Source organism: Nyctibius grandis, chromosome 8 (genome assembly GCF_013368605.1).
Source record: "Nyctibius grandis isolate bNycGra1 chromosome 8, bNycGra1.pri, whole genome shotgun sequence".
Taxonomy (NCBI): Eukaryota; Metazoa; Chordata; class Aves; order Nyctibiiformes; family Nyctibiidae; genus Nyctibius; species Nyctibius grandis.
Window position 1 is genome coordinate 19411624 of NC_090665.1, and position 6198 is coordinate 19417821.

At 47.5% G+C, this 6198-nt stretch overlaps 1 long non-coding RNA gene across 1 annotated transcript; it reads left to right on the forward strand.

Moving 5' to 3' along the window:
* The first annotated feature begins 3982 nt into the window (after positions 1-3982).
* On the forward strand, positions 3983-5772 carry LOC137666586 (uncharacterized). The gene is made up of 3 exons (XR_011048669.1): positions 3983-4887; positions 5001-5170; positions 5511-5772. It is a non-coding gene; the product is annotated as an uncharacterized lncRNA (long non-coding RNA).
* Positions 5773-6198: the final 426 nt, after the last annotated feature.

The following is a 6198-nucleotide window of genomic DNA, read 5'->3' on the forward strand; positions in this document are numbered from 1 at the left end:
AAGGAAATGCAGGGAAAAATAAACCTCAGGCTTTCAGAGCTGATGAAAAATCCCACTGTGATCCAAGAGCCAGGGCTGGCTGTACCCACGCACTGAATCATTTCCTCAGGCCTCCTTTTGTGCCTGTTAGATAATTAACGCCTCTCTGGATCTATATGATTAGTTTAGGCTTGAGCACCTGGAAAGCTCTAGGTTGCATGTAGGCCAAAGAAAACATGTTTTTGCTATTAAAAGCACTCTCATTTTATCTCATCAGCCTGTGCATTTCTTGCAGACTGTGCTAATGTTTGCAAAAGTGAATTTGAGCTCTTTTCTCTCTTCTCCTCCCATGCAACTATTTAGTTGGTCAAAGGTTATGGGAATTATCTGGAGAACACCTGACCTCACAGGAGAGAAATGTCCTGTGATGGGGATGGAAGGTAACAAATCTCATTTAGCTTATTGCAGCTTCCATACCCCAGCTAACCTGCTAGCATTTCTTGCAAGGTGAATCATTATCTTTGCTTTTGTGGATTGGTTTGGGGTTTTTTGGTTGATTGGTTGGCTGTCTTCTTTTCCCCAGTGTGTTAATATGCTATTTAATGAACTGGTGAATTATCAGTAGAATAAGGAAATAATAACTTGGTAAATTAACCCTTTCAAACTCAGGTGTCTGAAATTAGATATACATTGTGGCAACTTGATTTCCAAATGCTTTGGAATGAATGTCAGCCCCTTTATTCATTAACCCTTCTGTGTGTGATTGGCCTTGACATCCAAATCCAAAAGATGTAGCTTGAGACCACCAGGAGCTGGTGGGGTGAGGCAGGCGGAGGCGGCTGAGCCAGCCCAGCAGCCAGGCTGGGGACGGGGAGGAAGAGCCTGCTGGGCACACCACGATCCCTGCTGAAGCCTCTCCACGGTAAGCACCATCCTGGGCAGCCTGCACGCAGGGGTGATGCCATCTCCCCACAGCGACCTTGGGAGCTGGATGTAGTGGCGAGGGAGGTGAGAGGTTGGAGCAGTAACTGCTAATGCATTGCGAAGGGGCTCGGGCTGTGGAAACAAACTGTTATGATTAGATTTTACTCGGTTTGAAGAAAATATTCCCATTCCATCTACGTTTCTAGTAACAGCTGGGCCATCCGCAGGCTCTGCGGCAGGTTGTGTTTACCAGCATCCTCCCCTTGCCTGTCTACTCTCTCCTGGGTTTCTGGCAGAGGAAGAGAGAGATGTTAAGGAGATCCAGCCTTTAAAGGACATGCATCTCCAGGTCTCTTACTCTTATGCCTTTGATGGGAATATTTTCTAGGTTTTTCAGGAGGAACAGCTGTTGTAGGTAGCCCTTGCTACCCTAGCTGTTAATTTAGCGAGCTCAGTAGAGCTTCTTGCTTCCCTCAGCCCCTGAAGAGCTGGCATGGAGGGCTCGTGGTGCGGCGCTGGGGCTGGGAAGAAGCTATCCTTCTTCTGATTGTTGTTTTCTCCTGCAATATTTCAGCTGGGAACAGACTTGACCTGCTATCCCAAACCAAGAGGATCTCTGGTTTTCCTGCATGGGTGATGAAAAGCAAAATCTGCACAGCGTCCCTGGGGGGACCGGGAGGGAGCTGTGGCAGAGGTCAGAAGAGGGAAACACAGATTTCCCCACCTACTCCAACAACTGAGCTAATTACAGGGAAGGGCACGGTGCGGGTGGGAAGCGTGCTGTGCTGCTGCACCCCGGTGACCCCCAACACCCCGGGGTGGGCAAGGCTCCCCAGGCAGGAGCCCAGCGTCACCCTCAGGTCTGCTCCCCAAGGAGCACCCGCAGCTCCTTGGTGACCAGCCGGGAGAGGCTCAGGGCACTGGGCTGCCCTCCGGCACTGCTGCCCTGGCACCCGGGCAGAACCTGCCTCTTGGAAAGGGCTGTAGCATGCAGTTATGGCAGGGCTTAGGAGTGCTTGCCACGCTCGTGCGCCCTGCTCTGCCTGCTGCTGCCCAAGAGGAATAGAGAGGGATGGTTCCTGCCCCCAAAACAGCGAACTTTTTTGATTTTGGGGGTTTTTGTGTGATTATGGAGCTGTTCCTACATTTATTCCTACAAGGTCAAACCATTTGTTTTCTTGGGGTATGCTAATATAACCTATTTTTTGTTCTTTCTCAGCCATCTCTTTAAAAAAATATTCTTAGAGGTTTGTTTGCGAAAGTGTTGCAGATGTACTTCTATGTGACATATTTATGCATACTGTCACTGATCTGAATTCAGCCCTGCGCTACAGTAATAACTGATAGGTTGTAATGTTTATAAACGTTGCTTTGAGATTTAAATTTAAGAGACAAGCCTAGGAAATAGATCTTATCACAACACACTGTAACCACATAGGGTCCCAATAAAGAGATATAAAGAAAACAAATTTTATATCTGGGCATTAACATTCTCCCAGATGTTGGGTGCCATCTGCCAGGATTTTTTAGCTCCAAAGTAAGCTGCATTTATAACACCTATAAACCTGGTGATTTCTTCCTCTCTTTCTCCCTGCCCATGCTTTTGCGAGGGAAGGATACACACTACAGTAACTTGGGGTGAAAATTTTCTGATGGTATACGTGGAGAACAGCGTGGCACGTCCAGGGAGGCTTGGCTCCATAACTAGGACCAAGATGAGCGCTGAGGACTAAGAAGTTGGGTCTCTCTAGCAGTGAGCGGGAGAGCCGCAGGTCCAGCTTCCCATTCAGGTGCCATGGGAAGGCGAAGCTGCAGCCAGGGAGGAAGGAGCGTCTCCATCGGCATTCCTGCCTCTGGGCTACGCTGCCCATCAGTGCTCCTGGGAAGGACTTCTGTAGGTCAGGAGGTTTTTATCTAATGGAGCATTAGTATTTGGTCTGCTCACAGTTTTTCCTGACACCAGGGTTGCTAGCTTTTATTATTGTTTTGAAGATATCCATACAGGTGTTACATCTATTTATGTGCGGTTCACATGTGCTAATCACAGATGCTCGAGGTGTCAATTCCGACATTGCCATACGCTGGTTATATCAACAGTATATTTAGATTCCCTAGAACTCAAGTTTTTACTGGGGAAAAAAGTCAGTATTTACTGAAATATTGAAAAGTCTTATCTAGTTTGGTTTTCACTCCGGATCCCAATGATTCCACACAAAGATGAGATTTATTAGAGGCTGGAATGCTCAGTTGTGCGTGTTATTTCCATTGGATTGGGAGCAGATTGAAAACTGAAGAACTGGACATTCACAAGGTCCAAGACACTGGGTTATTTTTTTTTCCCCTTTCAGTTATGCTGACAGCAGCCATAACATTAAGGCTGAAAAGTTTATTTACTATATAAAGGCCATATTTTCCCTTCTTATCCCAGCTTTTCTTGGCTTACATTGCTTGGCAGTATCCCCTTAACCACTAACACCCAGAGGCATGGTATTAAACTGGGGTGAAAAATGAACATGCAGAAGAATATTGGAGATTTAAGTGAGTAGGGTTCTAAGAAAACCAGTGGAAAAAATGTTTACTCCAAGCATCTGTAGCACCTAATTGAAGTAGTGATATTTTCTGTAAGAACACAGGGAATGCTTTCCTGCTTTCTCTTTGGCTTTGAATTTCACTTTGAATCGATGTCACATAATCCATGGAATTATTTTCTCACAGCTGCAATGCAAACTTTCTGCCAATAGACAAGGATGTGCTAAGCAGGCTGAAAAAGCTTACATTCAGCCCAGCTTTGTTGCTTTCTGGAGTCTTTGTTAGGAACTGTTGCTTCCTCCTAATTTATTGAAATCTAGTACACAATAAACACTATTATTTTTGAACTATTAATGTTCCTATAAATTTGAACGGCTAGAAAAGGGTGGCAGATTGTGATCAAAAGGGAGGTGATCTACAGCTGTGTGTGAAATCATTGCTGATATTAAATGTGACAGAGAATGAAACACGTATTTATGCACCCATAAAGGATGATCTAGTGCTCCTGGGCCCGCGGTATTGGCATCACCAAATGGATTTCTGTGAATCTAATTTAGAAGAACATAAAGGATCCTGTATCACCTTTAGGGCATCTGCAAATGCTGCCAGTTGGTAGTTTGATGTTTATTCACATTACTTTTCCCAGGCATCTCTAATGTGAAGGTTGAGCTCCCCTCCAGTGGACTTGCCAGGACCGGCGAGGGCACCCAGCCCTGCAGGGACGGGGGACTGGCCACTGCCCGCTGGCAGCGGCTCCCAGACGAGGGAAGGCTCCAGCGCGGGGGTCTCCCCAGGAAGAGGTGGCGGGGTGCGAGAAAGCCCTTGGTGGGGAGGCTGTCAGGGTGCTGCGCGACACTTCCCGGGCATGCCCTGCTAACGCTGTGCGTGTACCGGAGTTTTAATTAAATACAGCTAAGCCCTGGTCAGCAGTTTTACCTCATTATGGCCAGTTATTGGGCTCGTGGCTCTCCAGTGCTGTTCAGAAATAAGCAAATAAAAGGCACTGTGTGTGTTTGATGGGAACACGTGGGCAGGGAATGGCCTTTTCTTTCCTGCATCCCCGTCCCCCCCTTTTTTAAGGCAGTGGGGTCCTGCAGCAACCATTTGTTCTAAAAGCTACTGATTTAAGCGTCCAAATCTGTTTGGTTGTATTAATCTGTATTTATACAGGTCAATTATCTTCCCAGGGACACATCACAAAATGCAGGCAATCCTCAGGCATCCCCCAACATTTCATCTTGTCATCCTCTCGCTCCTCTCTCTAACCGCCCGAGGAAATGCCACTCCTGGCAGAGCTGTCCAGACCCGCTGCCAACAGCCTGCTGCTTCCCTTGGACCGTGCCCCTTGCCACCGGGTAGGGCCAAGCCTGGAGAGCTGCCCGCTGCCCCACCGGGGACTGCCCCAGCCACCAGCCACTCACCAAAGGAGAGAAAATGGGTTCTTACACCTCGCTGGTCAGTCTGGCCCTCTGTTTCCTTGCCTTTTGTCACATGTGCTTAAACAGGGGCTGTTTCAAAAATGTACTTTTTTTTTTTTTTTCCCAAAAATACACATTTACATTTTTCAGAGACCTTTGAAGGTGTAAATCAAACAAGATAAATTTTAAAGCTCTTCTAATCAGCATCACAGCCCTGGTTTGTGCCATATGGAGGAGCAGAGGAACAGACTGGAGCTGAGGGAGTGAGACGGGGTGGGTGACGCACCAAACAGCCTCACCAGCAAGTCACACCAGTGGAGGTAAGCCCAAATGGGGGGATTTAATTGGCACTGTAACATACACTGTCATGGTCATCACAACAGAACATGATAGAGTCATCAGGGTGGTTGGAAAAAATCTAGATTTTTCTCTTTTAACCAACCATATGTCCTGGTTTGGCCTAAACCAGGCCGATTTTCCTTTCAGTGATTTTTACTTTCAGCTAAGTCTCCTCTAAATAACTGCACTTTCTGAAACTAACTGCATGTTTTTGCAGACAGTGTCTGCTTCCAGGACTGATAACGCTCGAAGTTTGTAGTTATCGCTGAGGCACCGGTAGGGATGTTGTGCAGTAAGGCTCTTGCTGTACTTTTTTCTTAGAGAAACCAAGGTCACCGCTGAATTCCTCACTGCTTACAAGTGAAAAGCCGAAGGGGGGTCGCAGCTGCAGCGGGGAGCAGACAGGGCAGGTGACCCAAAATTGACCAACGAGGGTATTCCATCCCATACACGTCATTCTCGGTATAAAGCGGGGGGATCACGAGGGTCTCGCTCCTCTTGCTCGCTCTTGCTTTTTCTGCTATGGCCGGTGTCCAAGGAGGACTCCGACTGTTTTCCTGCTGCCCCCGATCCTGATCTGTGCATCCCTGAATCCAGCTCTCGACCGTCGCTAGGCCCAGCCTGGGCCTTCCCGGAGCCTGCCCTGCAGTGCCGGTGGTGACGTTGCCGACATCGGGGGAGCTCGATCTTGGTTTTATATATATATTTGTATATATTTGATTATTCCAATATTATTATTATACTCTTTTTCATTATTATAGGTTTATTAAAACTGTTTTAACTTTCCAACCCGTAAGTCTCTCTCCCTTTTCCCTTTCCCTTTCCCTTCGGGTGGGGGGGGGAGGGTTAACAGAGAGCGTCTGCTGCAGGTTTAATTGCCAGCCCAGCTTTAAACCGTGACAGATTTAATTGGCGCCCAACGTGGGGCTCGAGAAAAGCTCCAACAGGTTCCTCTGATAAGTCGAATCCCAGCTCCGGCGGGAGGAGACCCGGAGAGCTCAGCTGAGAG